The 20420-nt window shown below is 37.8% G+C and overlaps 1 protein-coding gene and 1 long non-coding RNA gene across 2 annotated transcripts in view; both read right to left on the bottom strand.

Moving 5' to 3' along the window:
* LOC131250906 (2-alkenal reductase (NADP(+)-dependent)-like) overlaps positions 1-20420 on the bottom strand; it is a 107385-nt gene that overhangs the window by 11536 nt on the left and 75429 nt on the right. The window lies entirely within an intron of this gene.
* On the bottom strand, positions 13419-14577 carry LOC131250916 (uncharacterized). The gene is made up of 3 exons (XR_009173495.1): positions 14492-14577; positions 13791-14021; positions 13419-13507 (listed from the first exon to the last, which is right to left on the bottom strand). It is a non-coding gene; the product is annotated as an uncharacterized LOC131250916 (long non-coding RNA).

The raw sequence follows: 20420 nt of genomic DNA, 5'->3' as shown, positions 1-20420 counted from the left end.
GTTTGGATGTCCTGAGTTTAAAACTTTAGCCATTCCAAAGCCAGTAATGGGCTGCACAATAATGAGAAATTAACAAATGCAAGTTCAAGACTTAAAAATAGGAAGAAAAAGGTTTAAAAACTCAAATTTTAATTAGGTTTGTCCAATTAGCATGAAATAGTGTCAGTAGTCAATGAGTTCTTTTAGCTTCAAAAAAGTTCATGCTATAGTAACATAGAAAAGAAAGAAAAATGACTTCCCAACTTCATTTCTCATACTCGACCTTATTTTTCAACATTAATATAATAAGCTTGAGAGTTTTGTGCTTTTTAAGGGTTAATAGATCTGTCATCTTTGCAAGAAAGCGATTAACACATACAATTCTTTCTATATAAAGAAAAGCAAAGCACCCGATTTTATTTTTTTTTCACGAGGATAGAGATTAGTTTTTCCATAAAATAATGGATTTCTTTTTTTTTTTTTTTTAAACACACGCACACACCACCACACACTCACGCTATAGTGGGATTTCACCACCTATGGATACTCGAACCCTTGATCGGGTGTTGAACTTTATCCATCTTTCATGTGGCACATTGAGGCACCTGAAGATTGGTAGTGGCACATGTGATTGCTTAAACACGGATAGTTATGCATATAGAATATATAGCACATGCAATGCATATGCATAAAACATTATATTCCAGCAAGCATCAAATGAGACTTTTAGCATGTGTAAGTCTATCTAACCATTTTAGCAGAGTATAAATTATCATTGAGTAATGGTTTTATTGGCTGTACACGTCCATATTTTCTTCTTTCTTGTGCAAAAGGGTGCCAAATTGTGCTTATGCTATCCACGCACCATAGCATGTGATACATGGCTCTACTGCACCTAAACAGTCCTAAGGATCATTTCAATTATAGTTCTTGGGTCACAAAGTTCGAACGTATAAATAAGAATTAGGGTGCGTGACAGATTCCACAAGCAAGTGAACGGCCAATAAGTAATTGATGTATGGCTCAAATGAAGGGTGTGAGTTGCATCTGTAAGGAGACAGCGTTAGACGCAGGGGACAGAATTATACCAGGGTTGACCTTGGGATATGCATATACCAGGGGACAGAATTATACCAGTCGTTAAATAATGAGCTCAATAATGCTGGAGAGCAACGACGGAGTAAAAGTGGTAACGGTCCTATGATACTCAATTTTTCCAAGAAAGAAAATGGACTAATCTAAAAGTGTAAAAAATGTAATGTTCGGCCGTTTATAAGGGTGCTCTTATATTATCTGTGAGGTCCATTATCACATATGTATGGAATTCACTTCATCCAATGACTTCAAATTTTCATGAAATGTTATAGTTGGAGGCATGATCAACATCCACTAGTTACATTGACCACGTTACAAGAAAATGGTTCGTATCAAATAAATACCATTATAAGTTATCAGGTTCTGTGGGCCATATAAAGATTGTGTTAGTAAGAAGGTAGTATCTTCCCATGTAAATAAATGACTACAAAGAAAATAAATAAAGTTTGTTCGAGAAAACTTTTAAAACCATATCAGTTATGGGAGGCAGATTGGCCAGTGTACCACACCACCGATCTAACTGGTGTGTTGACATCACCAACTTTTGTAGGTCCCATCATGAGATATGTGTTATATCCAAACCATCCAACAATTTTGAAACCAAGTCATAAGGCTTGAACTGAAAAGTAAGATAGATTCAGAGATCAAGTGTACCACAATGTAAAAAACTAGTAGTTGAAACCATTTTAAGGGTCAGAGAAGTTTTGGATCAATATGATATTTGTTTTTTTCTCTTCATACATGTCTGTGTGACTTACGAACAGATTGGATGGAAAATAAATGTTATCGTGGGCCCTACGAATGTTTTAAAGGTGAGAATCATTGTCCCACTTATATTTCTAGTGTGGTCCACTTGAGACTTGGATATGACTCTTTTTTGGTCTCATGCTCTAAAATAATCTCAGAAAATGGATGAACGGTGTAGATATAGTAAATACATCATTGTGGGGCCATGTTACTTTATCTCCTTTGGACTGTTCGTACAACTCGGTACGGTCAAAATCGCAATCCTTTTGGCTGTGACACCTGTGTTTGAAATCTAAGCTGTTCATCATGCGGCCCCGTGCCACAAAAAGATCGATCCACAGTCCGCACCAACCCGTTCCATGAGCACATCCACCAAATTTTAGGCGACGGCCACGATCATGATGGGACCTGTTAATGGACGGTCTGATCTCACATGTATGCCAAACACCATTAGATAAGAGGAAACGGATTGGCTGATCTGCCACGCACCAGCTATATAGCTGGTGTATTGACGACAACAAGTTATGTGGATCCCATCATGAGGTATGTATTAATCCAAACCGTCCATCCATTTGGAGAGCTTGTCTCAAGGCTTGAGACTAAAAATAAGATAGATATAACGACCAAATGTACCACACTGCAAAAAGCAATAGGGGATTTAACTTCTACCACTGAAACCCTTTTGTGGGTGACAGAAGTTTTGGATCAATATGAATTTTGATTTTCCACTTCATTTGGGTCTTTTTGACCTTATGAACAGATTGGATGAAAAATAAATATTATGGTGGGCCCTATGAATGTTTTAACGTTTAAAATCATTCTCCCCGCTGCTATTTGTGGTGTGGTCCAGTTGAGCTTTGGAGATGACTTTTTTTTTTTTTTTATCATGCTCTAAAATGATATCGAAAAATTGATGAACGATATGGATATAATAAATACATCCTTTTGAGGCATGTAACTTTGATCTCCTTTGAACCGTTCGTACAACTCAGGAGCCCGAGGATCGTCAGCGCTCGTCTTCGCTCGACACGTACCTACACCAGCTATATAGCTGGTGTGTGGTACATCAGCTAATCCGCTTCCTAGATAAGATGAGATCCCTCGAATCGTACACGGATTTCCTGCGAAAAAGTTTCCTGCGCTATAAATCTAGGTGGGGCCCACTGTGATGTTATTTCAACCGTGTATGTTCAGCCCGTCCATTCCTTTTTTGAGCTCATTTTAGCTATGAGACCAAAAGTGAGCATATCCAAGACTCAAGTTGGCTGTAGGTGGTTAGGGTAATTCCTACCGTTGAAACTTTCACGGAATGGACAGTGATGTTTACATGGCATCCATACGGTTAATAACGTCATTCCTCCTTAGGATGAACTGAAAACAAACATATTAGCATGATTCAAAACCTCTATGACCCACAAATATTTCAACCGTGTATGTTCAATTCTCACGTTTTTGGCCGACTTGAGTATTGTATCCGGCTAATTTTTGTCGCCATCTCCTAAAATGAACTCACAAAACGGATGGACGGATTGGATTTCTCAAAAAATCACAGCCGACCCCACCTACGTTCCCAGTGCATAACTTCATGCCAAAGGCTTTTGCAGTAAATCCCGCGCACCCTCGAATCTAACAGAAAGAAACCAATACTAATAATAGTATAACGATGATAGAAAGAAATTACCGATCCTTTAATGAAAGGAGAAAATTCATCAGGACCGCCATTGGCCATCCGTAGACGCATGTAGGGATCGCAAGAAAGGTAGAGATTCTTGACGAGGATGGCCTTCGATCCTTCTGGCACCTTCAACCGTATCGCGCCCGTACTCAATACCATATCGCATTCTTTCGGAAATCCCGTTACGAAATCTCGGAAAAGGACTTGCTTGTTACTAACCTCTTCTGCCATTTTCCTTCTCTGTTCCAGAAAATTGGAAGCGTGCAAAATACAGAAGAGTTTACTTCATATATATATATATATATATATATATATATATATATATATATATATATATATATAGGGAAAAGGTATTATATGCATGACCGTATGTTACCTTCCACATGGTACGGTCCGATGTTAAAAATTCTAATCCAACGGTGAGATTTTAGACGATAAGTGAAGAAACAAAACCGATGAAACCGGTTATTAAAATATGGCTCAGAGTATTTCCTGCAAAAGCCTTTAGTATGAAGTAGTGCACTAGAATCCTAAGTGGGGCATACTGTGGGATTTTTTGAGAAATCCACCCTGGCCATCCGTTTTTCCATATCATCTAAGGGGTTGAGCCTAAAATTGAACCAAATCCAAGTCTCAAGTTGATCTTATCACAGGAAACAGTGAGAATAATGGTTTCAACCATTGAAATAATGTTAGGCCCCACATTGATGTTTATTTGTCATCCAATCTATTCATAAGATCATACAGGCATGGATGAAGAGAAAAAAACACATATAAGCTTGATCCAAACCTTTTGTGGGCCCCAAGAATTTTTTTAACAGTAGATGTTCAATTCTACTGTTTCATGTGGTGTGGTACATTTGAATATTTTATATGATTAATTTTTTGGCTCGAGCCCTAAAATTATATGGTAAAATGGATGGATGGAGTGGATCAGATACATAAATCATGGTAGACCTCGTAGTGTCTACTCAGTATGCTAAGGGTAGTGAGTTACTCCGCAATCTGCTTCCGTCGAACAGGAGCGCGGATTAGATAATGACATGCTGAGTAGTGAGACTCACTACTGAAGTGACATCACCAAGTTTCGTGGGCCCCATTATAATGTGTGTTTTGTATCCACTCCTTCCATCCACTTGGAGAGATCATTTTAGGGCAATATCCAAAGAACGAGTTAAATCCCAAACTCCAGTGGACCCCAGCATAGAAAACAGTGGGACAGTGACGCCCACCATTAAAAACTTCTAAATGCCAGAAAAGTTTTAGATCAAGCTGATATTTGTATTTTCCCTTCTTTCATGTCTTTTTTAACTTTTGAACAGGTTGGATTTCAAATAAACATTATGGTGGGCCTTAGGATAGTTTCAATTGTGGGAATCACTCTCCCCACTGTTTTCTGTGGTGAGGTCCACTATAGATTTTTATCTACCTCATTCTTAATTTGGCTCATGCCCTAAAATAATTTCTTAAAATGGATGGACGGTGCGGATATAACACATACATCATAGTGGGGCCTACAAAACTTAGTGACGTCACTTTAGTAGAGGAACCGCTGCTCAACCTTTCAGTATCTAACCCGCGTTCGTCAAACAGGCCCATTCCGGAAACGGATTGGCTACTCCCTGCCACTAGAAGCGGATTGCGGGGTGAGTGCGGATTGCGTGCTTGGCGTACTGAGTAAACTCTATGGGGTCCACTGTGATTTACTTATTATATCCACTCTGTCCATTCATTTTACAAAATAATTTCAGGGGTATAGCCTAAAAATGAAATATATAAAATGTTTAAATGGACCACACACCAGGAAATAGTTGAATTGAACATCTACAGTTGAAATTTCTTGGGGGCCATAGAAGTTTTGGATCAAGCTTATATTTATTTTTCCCATTCAGATATGTCTGTATGATCTTATGAACAAGTTATATCTTATAATCTTATGAACAAGTTAGCTAGCTATTCAGGAAAAGTGTTTTTATGGTTCGGTAACAATTTCCACTCAAAAATGTTCCTCCGCCACTCTATCCGTGCTGTATTTTTGTATGCTCAATTTCTGCAACTATGAACATTTTGATGTTTTCAGTTTAAGAGGAACTTTATTGCCATTTCTGTGGTTTTCTTGTTATCATGTGGATCTCAAGGGCCCGTTTGGATACCACCCAATGAGTAACTTTTTAACTTATATTAAGTTAATAATTTTTATTTATTATTTTTTTTAATTTTTTTAATTTTTAATTTTTTTTTTTCACTTATGAATAGGTTGGATGAAAATTAATCATCACTGTGGGGCCTAGCAAGGTTTCAACGGTGGAAATCATTATCTCCGCTGCTTCCTATGATATGGTCCACTTGATCTTTGGATATGCTTTAATTTTGGTCTCAACCCCTTAAATTAGATGGAAAAACGAATGGATGGTGTGGATAGATCACATACATTCAAGGTGGCCCAAGTAACTCAGTACACAATCCAATTTCAATGGTGGGTGGTTAGTGCTCTATGGGCCCCACAATGATGTATGTGTTTCATTCATGCCGTCCATCTATTTTTCTAGATCATTTTCGGGTATGAGACCAAAAATAAGGTATATCCCAATCTCAAGTGGACCACATATAGGAAACAGTGTTGATTGAACGTCGACCATTAAAAACTTTTTGGGATCCAAAATAGTTTTGGATCAAGATGATATTGGTTTTTTCACTTCATCTATGTCTGTATGACCTAATCAACAGATTAGATGTCAAATAAACAGTACAGTGGGCCTTAGGAGGATTTTAATGGTGGACATACAATCACTATTGTTTTCCTATGGTGTGGTCCACCTGAGATTTATATCCCTTTCATTTTTGAGATAAAGTCATAACATGATATGTAAAAATGAATAAACGACATGGATGAAACACATACATCATGGTGGGGCCCATAGAGTACCAACCATCACCACCTGGCTAGTGGCAGGGGAATAGCCAATTCGTTTCCGGCCGTTCTGCACTAACGCAAAAGAAAGAGGATAGGGATTGCGTCCAACCCGGTAATCTGTTCGGCAGGGCTCTGTGGGGTCAAACGTGATGTAATTGTTTTATCCACGTCATTCATTACTTTTCTCATATTATTTTAAGTTATGATCCTAAAAATGAAGTAGGTCCACAACTCTAATGGACCACACCAAATGAAGCTACAGTGATAATGACACCCACCATTGAAACCTTTTTAAGGGCCACCGTGATGTTTTTTTTTTACCATCCAACCTATTCAAAAGGTCATGTAGACTTGGATGAAGTGAAAACACAAATATCAGATTGATCTGAAAATTCTTCATCTCCTAAGAAGTTTTTAATGGTGGATGTTAAACCCCCAACTTGTGGTCCACTTGATCCGTGGACCTCACTTATTTTTTGGATCATAGCTTAAAATGATTCAAGAAAAACGGATGGGCGGAGTGGATTTCTCAAAAAACCCTACAGTAAGCCCTATCTAGGTTTCTAGGGCAGGACCTTCACGCGAAGGCTTCTCATAAGAAATATACGTGAGATAGAGAGCCAGTTTCACCGGTTTTGTTTCTCCACTCACCTATAAAATCTCACCTTTCTCCTTATAAAATTTCACCGTTCCTTTGAAACTTTCACCATCCGACTGCTAACTTAGTGCTAGCTCTCGACCATATGGAAGGTAACATACAGTCGAGTGTATAGTACCTTTTCCCAGATATATATATATATATATATATATATATATATATATATATTGGAATGGAAGTTGACTCGCCTCTGGTACGCCTGGCGAAAGCATTAATAATTTCGAATTGACACGTGTCACATTACGTACCACCTATTCTCTCAAACTTTCTCAAAGCTTACTGGATTTCGGATATATAATACAGTGGACCATTTAAAAATTAAAGGTTGGAGAAAATTCAAATATATGATACGTTGGGCCATTTAAAAATTAAAGGTTGGAGACATTTCACATATATGATACGGTGGGCCATTTATAAAATAAAGGTGTGAGACTTCCGTCATTAGTTGGATAATAAATTATTGGACCGCAAATGATTTACTGTCCATCCAAAAGATACATTCCAACCCTTCATATGAGTGCAACATTCAGCTGATCCAATATGGTTGGGTTTACCACTGTTATATTTTCTTGAAAAAATCAGTCACATTCATTTATTCACTGGAGGTCATTTGTATTTTGTTACTTATTAATGAAGAAAACTGTTCTCTATATAGTCTGGCCAACTCGATGATTAAATGAGGCTGATTTTTCATAGGTGATCCTTACGGTTGGGCTAACCTATTGGAAGGAATGTTAATTCGATCAATAGGTTGGAAGTCATCCATTGGGTGGACCATAGCTCACCATCCCAGGACTTAACACAATCTCTCTCCTTTTCTTTTCTTTTTTTCTTTTTCTCTTTTTAAAAGTTCCTAAGCCCCCATCCTTGCTTTTTTATGGCACCCACTAACACGTGTAGGTGAGATCCACTTTGACAATTAGATGTATAATCACGTGTTAATTCTAAGGATAAAAGAATTAAGTTGAGATGTGTTCAAGTGGGCCACACTGAAGGAAATATTTAGAAGAGAGATGTCCACCCTTTATTTTGACAGGAATTATGATGTAAGAGCACATATACATTCCTAGCATGGACGGACAAAGAAAAGGTCTAAACGGAAGCATAAGGAATCCATTAGATTTGGTCCAGTCCTATATAGGACATGACATAATTAGTCCCTAAGCACGTCTTATTCGAATAAATTCATTGAGGATAGGGAAAAATTATTATTCAAAGTGGGAATACCAAATCAATCATAACTTTTGATTAGCCTATCGTTAAAGTACATACAATCTATCAATCTTCAACATAATGGGCTATTGGAGTTAATCGAGCCACTTAGTGGATCGTGTCTAGATATTTCGTAAGAAAACGCATGCTTTCAGTTTATAATTGATATTTTAAGAAAATTTACTGTTTTTAGTCATTTCAATTTTTGGTGTGTCTCTTTATTTTTAGTGTTTTAGGATTTTTCTCTTTTTAAATCTGACTTGTAATTATACTTATTGGACTCGTCCAATAAAGCTTATTTGGACTTTGTATTTTTAAAAATTAGGCTTTAGAAGAATTTTACTGAACTTAGGGCTTTTATTAGAATTAAAATTTTATTATTTTGGATACTTCAAATTACCATTTTATTTTACTTACATGATAATTTGGAGGGAAAGATGGGCTTCATTTTAAGTTAGCGTGCAGCAGGATGTAGATGCTCAGTTCTTTTAGATTATAGAGCCAAAATTTAAGCTCGCATCTCCATTACTGAATGTGAATCACCAGCTTTTTTGTTGAATTGTCATCTCAAAGCTATTGATCAGACATGTAGGACCATCTAATCCATGTATATCAACGAGCGACTGGTCGTCCACATCTGCGGCAACATGATGTTGCAAAAATATTGATTTTAATAAAAATATTTTAATAATAAAATATAATATAATATAAAAAGTTGTTTTGAAAAACACTTTTCTACGGGTTTTTTGGGAATAGTCCCACATGGAAAAGAGAAGAGAAAAATCTGTGGTTTATATGAAGGATGTGGAGTATTATAATATTTACCTACCTAGTCCATGGACTATGGACCTTGCGCACTGGAACACCCGCGCTCGCGCTTGGGCTCGGGCTCGGGCACGGGCACGGGCTCAGTCTCGGACTCGGGCTCGGGCTCGGGCAAGGGCTCGGTGCGAGCGCGTGGGCATGTGAGGCAGTGTGGCTGTAGAGGCGCTAGTGGCGCACTTTGCACTTTGCACGTCCGCATCGTGTCACAGAGAGTCCAACAGCCAAAAATGGCTTAATGGAATTTAAGTCTCTGGACCATAACCCCCTAGCCACCATAGCCTATAAAAGGAGGACCTGGATGGGTTTCCAAACCATCTCAACTCACTCCAGCAAATCCATACGAACTGAGACAGCCAGCCCCTCTCCACTCATATATTCTAGTGTTTCCAGCAACATAGCAAGGCTTAAACCTTAGCTTGAAGAATAGACCAGCGGTGTGGTCTAGAACGGTTCAACTAAACTAGTAGTTGAAGATTTGAACTGGCCTGTGCAGAAGTTTTTCTCTTCTTTTCTTCTTCTTTTGGGATTTTTTCTTTTATATTGTAATACTGCCAGAAAGCGTATAATTGAGTTCCAATTGGTGGGCCTTCATGTTTGCTGAACGCAGACCCACACCAGGCTCGTCGTATCCTAGAAGTTATTTGCCTATAACCTACCAGCATACTCAATTCACTTGAGTATGGGCAAATAACGCTTTAAGGACAACGTTTCAGACGTGCTTCAGCCTGTCCTGATTTCTGATTATTTTACACTTTTCGGTTTCCACATTATACAGAAATACATTAATATGTATAATTTCCAATAATTTTAAATCGTTTTTTTTACTGATGGAAGTCGACAGTGTTTCATCCATCAAGTTGATGAATCAGGACTTGATACGTCTTGATCGGATCGATGGAACCAATTTTACAAGATGGCAAGACAAGCTGAAATTTCTCCGACGGCGCTGAGGATCTATTACATATTAGATCCAAATTTGCAAGCACTACCTGAAGCATCTGACAACGACACACCTGAACAAGTAGCTGCAGTAACAAAAGAGCCGAAGGTGAACTCTTGTGTCGAGGACACATTCTGAACGCTCTCTCCGACCGCCTGTACGATCTGTACCAACAGACGTCATCAGCAAAGGAGATCTGGGCCTCTTTGGAATTCAAATACAAGGCTGAAGAAGAAGGTACTAACAAGTTTCTCATCGCCAGGTATTTTGACTTCAGCATGGTAGATAATAAACCGCTGCTGCCTCAAATCCAAGAATTGTAGCTAATAGTAAACAAAATCAAAGCGATAAAAATGGATTTTCCTGAATCATTCCAAGTCGGGGCTATAATCGCCAAATTGCCACCAATGTAGAAAGACTATAGAAAGAAGTTGCTGCATAAAACTGAGGACTACACACTGGAACAAATCCAGAAACACCTCAGGATTGAGGAAGAATCCCATAACCGCGATAGAAAAAATGATAACGGGAATACCTCGTCCAAGATACATGCTGTATAAAACACTAATAACAAACATCCCGAGAAGGACGATTTTCTGAAACCTAATAAAGAAAAATTCAAGAAGAACACCCAAAAGAAGAACGGAAAGTTCAAGGGCCCATGCCATGTCCGTAGAAAAATCGGGCACTATGCTCGAGTATGCCTCTATCGCAAATCCAAAAAAGAGGCAAGTGCAGTAGAAGAAGGCGATATTGTGACTATGATCACTAAGGTGAATACTATCCAAGGCAAAGTTCCAGGTTGGTGGTATGATACTGTCGCTATTGTACATGTGTGCTACGACAAATCAGCCTTCAAAACCTATGAGGAATTGACCGATGGTCAAGAAGTCCAAATGGGTAATGAAGTCCGATCGAAGGTCGTCGGCAAAGGAACTGTCGAACTAATATTCACTTCTAGAAAGAAAGTGATTCTAACTAATGTACTGCACGTCCCAGACATGAGGCGAAACTTAGTTTCTGGGGATCTTCTGAGAAAACCAGGCATACGAGTGGTGTATGAGTCAGGTAAACTTATTCTGTCCAAAAATAAAAATTTTGTCAGAAAGGGATATGCTTGTAACGGAATGGTTAAGTTTTCTTTTAATGAAAGTAGCACTTCTGCGTATATGGTTGAATCCGCTGGACTGTGGCATGATAGACTAGCCCATATAGGGTATAGTACGTTGAAGTTCATGGCTAAAAATGGTTTAATCTCATACACAGATAATGAAACCGAAAAATGTGAAGTGTGCATAAGATCCAAAATGACAAAGAAACCTTTTCCAAGTGTTGAAAGATCGTCTCAAATATTGGATCTTGTGCACAGTGATATCTGTGAGTTAAACGGCATTCTTACTCGTGGAGGTAAACGGTACTTCATAACCTTTATAGATGATTGCTCTAGGTATGTGTATGTGTACCTATTAAAGAGCAAAGATGAAGCATTAAGCATGTTTAAAATATATAAAGCAGAAGTGGAGAATCAACTGAATAAGAAAATAAAAATTCTCCGTAGCGATAGAGGAGGAGAATACTTCTCCAATGAATTCGATAACTTCTGTGAAGAACATGGACTGATACATCAATGTACAGCGCCATATACACCTCAACAAAACGGAATAACTGAAAGGAAGAATAGAACATTAGTAGAAATGGTCAACTCAATGCTGATAAGAGCAAAGTTGCCACTAAGTCTATGGGGAGAGGCACTGCTTGCAGCATGCCATATAATAAACAGAATTCCATCTAAAAAAATATAAAATATCTCCATATGAAACATGGAGAGGTAGAAAACCTAACCTAGGATATCTAAAAGTGTGGGGGTGTCTTGCATATTGCAGAACCCCTGATCTAAAAAGAACTAAGTTAGGACCAAGAGCTATTAAGTGTGCCTTCGTAGGGTATGCAAAAAATAGTAAAGCTTATAGACTTCTAGACATAGAGTCTAATACAATAATAGAATCAAGAGATGTTGAGTTCTTTGAAAACTCACTATCCTTGGAGTCAAAGGATGATGAAATCCAAACTCCTAATAAAGAACCAGATAGCACAGCTCCACAGATGGTGGAAGCTCTTATTGAGCCTCGTAGGAGTCAAAGAACAAGAATAGAGAAGAGTCTTGGAGATGACTATATAGACTCACAACGTGTCATTTTTCATCTGGTAGAAGGAGATAGAGAAAATGTTATAAGAAAAATACCTATAGTAATGACTATAGAAGATGATCCTAAAACATATAAAGAGGTCATATCCTTTAGAGACTCAGCTTTCTGGAAAGAAGCTATAAATGATGAAATGGAATCCATACTATCAAATCAAACATGGGAACTAGTTAACTTACCTCCAGGTTCTAGACCCATAGGTTGTAAGTGTGTATTTAGAAAGAAATATCACACTGATGGGATTATCCAAACCTTTAAAGCTCGACTAGTAGCTAAGGGTTTTAGACAAAAAGAAGGGATAGATTACTTTGACACATACTTTCCTGTAGCTAGGATAACATCCATTGGGATATTATTTGCGCTAACTTCAATACATCATCTTCACATCCACCAAATGGATGTAAAGACTGCATTCCTGAATGGTGACCTCAACGAGGAGGTATACATGGAACAACCTGAAGGATTCGTTTTACCAAGAAATGAAAACAAAGTATGTAGATTCACTACCAGAAAACAGGGAAAAGGCTACGGATAAAAACCGTAGCTAAAAGCCTATAGCTATGGCTAAAATCCGTAGCACGACCGTAGCCATTGGTGCCATAGCCATAGGTCTAAAAGCTATGGCTACGGCTAAAATCCGTAGCTATATAGATAATAGATACGGATTACAGCCGTAGCTGTTGCTTTTGTAGCGGTCAAGGATTTACGGCTATGGATTATATCTGTAGCCAAAAGTTAGGCAAGAACTGTAGCAATAGGCTGAAATTAGCAACAACTTCGGTTAGTAGCCGTACCTAATGAAAGTATAGGTACGGAATAAAGCCGTAGCAATATTGTCTGTAGTTTAAAATTACATACAGCTACAAATTTTATCTGTAGCTAAAAGTAGAATGAGAACCGTAGCGAAAAGCTAATTTTAGCAAAAGCTATGGTTTCAACAAAGGGCTACGGTGAATAGCCGTAGCTAATGCTTGTTGTTAATAGAAAATTTAATTAGTAATGGCAGCTGTTACCATTGTAGTACACCCTGATAAATCATTCATTCATTCAATCAAACACAATCATTCATTTCCATTCACAAAAGTACAATGCCAACATAATAATAGTTATATGTCTATTTAAAGTTCTCATTAACAACAAGATCCAATCGGCATCGAAAGAAAAAAGAAAAAGATTCCTCCTTTTCACGCTTCTCCTGTTCAGCTGCTACCCTTTCTGCCTCTGCAGCAGCCAGTCGGGCTTCGAGATCTCGGCACATCTAGTATAAAATGCAAGATAAGGTTAGAGAAGAGGTGAGGTCTGAAAATCTTAATATCTTTCTATCAAAACAGTGGGTGGCATTTGAAACAATTGATACTATCAAACATAATAATTGCTGAAATTAAATATATTATTTAAAACATAATATCTTTATATCAAAACAGTGGGTGGCATTTGAAACACCAAGTGCATTCGCACTTTTGCCAATCCACATATGCTAGTTCTAGTAGAAAAATTATAACAGTTTAAAAAAATGGAAAAAAAAAAATGATAAAACTCACCTTGAAGCTATTGTTGTTTCTTCTTCCCAATCAGTTAGGATTGTCATATCAGTGAGATTTTTTGGAAATTCCCAATTCCAAAATGGGCCATCAGATCAACAGTCTAGATCACTACACCACGGGCCTACCCCACGTATAAAAACATATTCTCAGGTCTGAGGGCCATAGACACTTCTGTCTAACCTGAAAGCATTTGGCTGAAAACCGATCCAACAAATGTCCTTGGTTTTGCTGCAAATATATATAAGCCATCATTAGTGACAAGTTCTCAATTAGGTAGCTACACATTCCATAGAATTTCAAGTTTATAGGCTATGACAGATTCGTTTACAAACACTAATGCAAAGATTGGTGCCATGTCCTTTTCTTTTCTTTTCTTTTTTGTTTTTTGCCATTTTTGGTTTCATGAAAAACGGAACCCAGATTCAGATAGCAATGAACTGAACACAACATTATTCATGCAGTGCTCATACCAGGATCATGATATGATGATACCAATGCCAATCACTGTTCAAATTCACTGTTCAAACTAGATTAATGTTCAAATTCACTGTGCAAAACCTCATAATTTTATGGCGTGTTTGCATGGTCCGTGTCAAAGAATTCGATGACAGGCATGCATCCATTTTAAACCAATGCTTTGGAAATAAATAACCTACAATAGGTGGTTGTTTGATTAATTCAAACTAGGAGGAATTTACCAAGGCCTCTAATTGAATGCACAAATAACCTTCCTGACTGCTGCTGCTGGTGCCACCATCAAAGTCCCAAACAAGAACAGCTTGCATATCAGTGAGCTTCACTTCAAGTCATCATAATTTGAAAAAATTGAAACTGTTTAAATCAAATTCATTCATGGTTGAAAAGAGACGTCTACTTCTCACAAACTTTCCTAGGAGCCTTCTGTATGTATATCACGAACCTGACCTTTGGAGAGCATGTGGAGGCATGGATAGCTTACAGAGCACCATCACTTTTTGCCCTCTCTTGGTGGCTTATCTTCATCTTTCTTTTGCTCTGTTTGACCTTGGAGAGATGCCAGCAAATCCTTAACTGAAGGATCATTAGGGTTAACTCCAGGAAGCGAAGCAAGAATAGATGACACGAAAGATTGGTCTCCAAGCACCTTGCTCATGTCATTCTGGCTCTGACATATCTGTATCTCCCACAGACACATCACCAGATTGACTAGATCTAGGATCATCCATTGACATTGCTAGGACTTGCCCAAGCAAGGCAGTCTCATCCTCCGTGAGATCGGCTCTTTGAACACCCTGCCAATACAATTCATATAAGAATTCAATTAGATTTCTATGTTAAGAAAACAAAAACAAAATCTCTACTACCACCTGGAGCATGCAAAAAGAAAAAAGAAAAAGAAGATGAATATGCTAATTGGGTAGTAGTCGAAATCGCCATTTCGTTTCATTTAGGTGGGAAGCAGGCCCTTAATTTCAATCAAATTCAAAAAAGCATTCACATTGACAAAAAACGAGTAGCAACACGCTGCTAGAGGGGAAAAGGTCGAAACTGCAAATTCAGATGATTTTGAGTCTGAATTAAAATACATGATATGCATTGCCAACCTCATTCAAATTAGAATAATGATACCTGATTCAAGATTGTTTTTTTCCATTTTTCTTTGTTTCCTTTAGTTCAATTCAACTGAGCATGCCTTGCATCCAAACACGCCTTACATTTAATATAACAACCTCGCCAAAATTTGTGGCCCATAAGACATCTGCATTGAGATCCATAAATTGAGTTTGGCAGCTTGAATTTGAATCCTGTCAGATCCATAAATTGAGTTTGGCAAACTACATTATGACATTAGAATTATTCAAAAGAGCTTTTCTTTTCCAAACAAACACAAACCCATGTAACTTAAGTACATAATCAAGTCTAATCAACCATGTTTAGAAAACCAATAACTAGGCACTGAACATGCCCCACAAGTGTTATATGATTTTTAAATTTGTAGGGAAATGATAGTTGGGTCATTTGGTAAGATTTCACTGTTCTCACCTTTTGCACTCCATCCCTAGTCTCAATGTTGAAATAGAGTCTGTATCTGCTTCATTTGAATAGTTAAGGGTGTAAACTGGCCTTCCTCTAAAAGCTGGGCTGAGCAAATTAAAATTTCGAATAGTAATGGCCTAACAAGCCAGCCCCAAATAGTTCAAAATCCAGTCCCAAATCCTACATTTGGTGCTTCTGAGGATAAACAAATGAAGTGATCAATAAAGCATTAGATTGAAGCCTGAAGGCAAGAAGAATGAAGCATGTATCGATCTATAAATACTGTTAATTACATATATTGAAAATGTACAAGTAAAACATACCATTCAGAAGAAAAACATCATTGCAAGTGCTGCTAAAATGGATATTGTTGCACCTGATAATGATGCCTCTGTCAAATCTAGGAATTTTCATGTCAATGCGTGTGTACACACACACACACACACACAAGGACACACCATGTAGTAAAGAACTCCCCTGCCAAACTTTAAGTTTATATATGTTTGTAAAAATAAAATAAAATTTAGAGATCTAATGTCTGTAACTTGCAGTATGTCTGTAACAAGTTTATATTTCTTACTAATTGTGACAAGAAGGATGATACAAGTTAGAAATGCTAAAAACGTTTTTCTAATCGGCATTGCAAAACAGTCAAAGTAGCAGAACATAAATCTAATTGACTTTATTACTTCTAACAATAAACCGTTGCTGCTTTAAGAAGTGATGGTTTTTCAACATTCAGTTTCTAAAATTTCTGCACATGGATATTTTACCCTCTCCTGCTCCTACATCCAAGTAATGAGTTACATGCGTACACACACACAGAGCAAGATTTGGATTCAGATTCCCAAGGAAATTTAATAAACACCAAGAACAAGAGTAGAAACCACTGCAAGGCATGGAATGAATAAGTTCCTGAATTGAAGTAGGGGAAAAAAGGTCACAGCTGCGAAAGGAAAAAATAGGAATTTGGGGATTGTAGGGTGGATTTGTCAATGCATATGGCTAGGATCATATAATTCCTGTTTACATTAGATATGTTGGAGTCCTTGAGGAATTCTATTATGGTGAGTGAATGATTGAAGCAATATGCAGTTCCCTCATCACTGTACACATGAAAAACATGTATGGTAATTGGGACTGTCTGGCGGGAGTGGGTTAGAATTGACCTAAGATAAGTTTTGTTGTTTTTCTTGCTGTTTTTTGTATGTGGCTAATTTATTTTTATTTTTATTTTTTAAGTCTTAACTACTCTCTCCTGCGTGGCCCACTTGAGTTTTGGATCTACCTCATTTTTCATCCCATGTTTTAAAATGACCTCAAAAAACATATGGATATAAACTATGTGGGGCCCACTATGGATGTATGTCTTATCTACACTGTCCATCCATTTTTCCAGCTCATTTCAGGGCATGAGCGAAAAATTGAAGCATATCAAAGGCTTAACTAGACCACACCACAGGAAACAGCGAGGACAATTGCATCCAACTGTTCATATGGTCACATGGACATGGATGAAGGGAAAACGCAAATATCGGCTCGATCCAAGACTTCTTTAGACACTTACCAATTTTCAGCCATAGGCGTTACATTCATACAGTTTCCTTTGGTGTAGTCCAATTGCATCTTCATCTTGGATATGCTTCAATTTTCGGTTCAAGCCCTAAAAGGAGCTTCACGTATCGTATACCCCAACAAAAAAGATTTAAAAAAAAAAAAAAAAAACAATGCTACATGATAAACAGCTTGCATTGACTCAGAGACACATCCCCAAAGCAATACTGACAATTAACTTCCTTCTCAGCTGAGCATTGTGTCTGCTTCCCGAGAGTACACCCATCACAATCCAAAAATCGACTCTGAGCTTCCAAACAGAGCATGAAGACTGATCCTTGAACTAACTTGCTAACCAGAAAAGCAAGGCAATTCAAATTCTTTGCATAACAAAGATTCCCCATGCAACCCAACTTTTGTTAACATTTTCAGGTACACTTCCAAACAACTGATATGTTGCTGAGTTGCAGTTGCAAATTTCTTTTGGGTTGCGGGGCTAAGAAAAATGAGAATGGAGAGGTGGCATTCTCTTAGTGTGCTATTATTACTCTTAATGCAGGCATGAGAAAAATGAGAATGGAGAGCCATCCATTAATTTATGAGCTCATTTTAGACATGAAACAGAAAATGAGGCAATTCCAAAGCTCAAGTAGACAACACCACAGGAAGTAGTAGGGATAATGACACCCACCTTGAAACATTCGCAGGGCTACTATGATGGCTAATTGCCATCCAACTTGTTCATAAGGTCACAAAATTTGCTTACAGTCAAGCAGTCCAAAGTGGATCAGGGTCACTACCGATCCAGTTTTAAATGGATCATGGTTCTTTTTTCTTTAAGCCTGGTTTTCTTTTTACCCATTTAAAATTCAAGTTAGTCATAGGTCCACAATGTTAGACCTGATTTTGTTTTTTTTGTTTTTTTTTTTTTCAAGTTACTCATAGGTCCACAAAATTTGCGATTACTCTTCTACCTTTGTATAAGCTAACTACCTCACGTAGAGACACCCCAACAACAACTAGGATCTGAGAGATATCAATAGACAGACATTTGATACTCCAACACATTAAAAACCAGGCTTCTCAGGAGCATTCATCTCTTATCAAAGTAATCATAAAAACTCTTTAAGTTGCTCGGTCAGAAAATATGCAGGTTGAGTTGAATGGGGCCCAAGTACTAAAAAATTATGGAAAACAAACTATAACATATTCTTGTCACTAAGATCGTACCTGCAATAAGTTCAAAACCCAGTATGCTATCGAACAGGTTGCCGTGTAATGCTGCATCAAACAGGTCAAGCTACTGATCGGTTTGCTCATGTTCTAACAAACACAATACAGGAAAATCTACCGCACTTGAACATGAAAATGAGGCATAGTAGAGCTCTCACTTTGGCAATCTGTAGTGCAAGGAATGCAATCCAGACAGAGACAAAAAGGATGAGGTCATTCCAGTAAACATTCTTAAGAACTGGGACTTGGGATGGTTATAAGAAATTACTCTAACAGCTTAGATAGATGGGAATACAACTAACAACATAAACTCACCTCTGCATCTCCAGATGCCCTAGTCTCTTTTTTAGTACCATTTCTTAGACCACCAGGGAGAGGCTTGTACTCCACCTCTTCATTGCCAGTGCCTGTTTCAAAAGGGAAAAGGAATTGTAAGTCTCAAAGAAAAAAAAAATCCTATTTTCCATAGAATAAAATTCCAAACTCTGCTTACAGCTGGAAATACAGAGTTCTAAAGAGCTCTTTTTGCCTGAATCTCCTATAGTTAGGTTGGAAAAAACAAAGATTTTTAGCTACAAAACTTCAAAATAGAGAAATTCAAGAAAGTAATCTGATCTATGACTTCTCATTTCCCATTGCTGCATACAACCAAAAGAGTAAGACCAATATTAAAATCAATATAAAGAAGGCTAAGAAGCTGTCCTCATTGGTAGGCAGATTTGCGGCAATTAAAAAGCTCATAAGAAATGTAAGCTTGAGAAGTGTTCTGCATGCTTACTTTGAATAAATGCAACCTGTTCTGGAAGCCATGTGTCAAGTGTAGCAGATCGTACCTACAGCACATAGCCAATACTTTCATTTTTAGACCTAGCAGGGATACAAAGCTAACCAGTAAATAGCTGTGTACAAAAGGGATGTGTACACAACTTACCTTCATAGGCTTTCAATTTTGGAACAGTGATTTGTTTGGGGCTGCAAATTCCTGTAACCATATCAAATTTCAGGATCTTCGACAAACAGCGTAACTAGCAAAAAATAAAATCTCACGGGCCTGCCACACGTATAAAAACATATTCTTAGGTCTGAGGGCCATAGACACTTCTGTCTAACCTGAAAGCCATCATTAGTGACAGATTCGTTTTGCTGCAAATATATATAAGCCATCATTAGTGACAAGTTCTCAATCAGGTAGCTACACATTCCATAGAATTTCAAGTTTATAGGCTATGACAGATTCGTTTACAAACACTGATGCAGAGATTGGTGCCATGTCTTTTTCTTTTCTTTTCTTTTTTATTTTTTGCCATTTTTGGTTTCATGAAAACCGGAACCTAGATTCAGATAGCAATGAACTGAACACAACATTATTCATGCAGTGCTCATACCAGGATCATGATATGATGATACCAATGCCTTGAGAATATTACTAATATCCATGGCAATAATTACATAAAAGAAAAAAGAAAAAGGAAAAACACTCATTCCATGTATATGTATATGTGTGTCATCATCATAGCTGTCTCAGCTATTTCGGGTCAGCTTCTTAAGAATGCTGAGCTGCCCATTTGACACCAACCGTCCAAATTTACCTAGGCTTGGGACCTGTTAGTGTGTGTCACAAAGAACACACACATAAACACCCACACACAGAGGAAGGGAGGGAGTGAAGGGGAGAGAGAGAGAGAGAGAGAGAGAGAGAGAGAGAGAGAGAGAGAGAGAGAGAGAGAGATGACTCTTACGGGAGTTCAAATCTAGCATTTGCATGATCATGAATGTGATATTTACACCAGCCACAGCAAATGGATACTCCCAAGTAGCCCGCTT

The sequence above is a fragment of the Magnolia sinica genome, chromosome 7 (genome assembly GCF_029962835.1).
Source record: "Magnolia sinica isolate HGM2019 chromosome 7, MsV1, whole genome shotgun sequence".
Classification (NCBI taxonomy): domain Eukaryota; kingdom Viridiplantae; phylum Streptophyta; class Magnoliopsida; order Magnoliales; family Magnoliaceae; genus Magnolia; species Magnolia sinica.
Note: the sequence above shows the minus strand (reverse complement) of the source record. Positions and strands in the feature narration are given on the sequence as shown.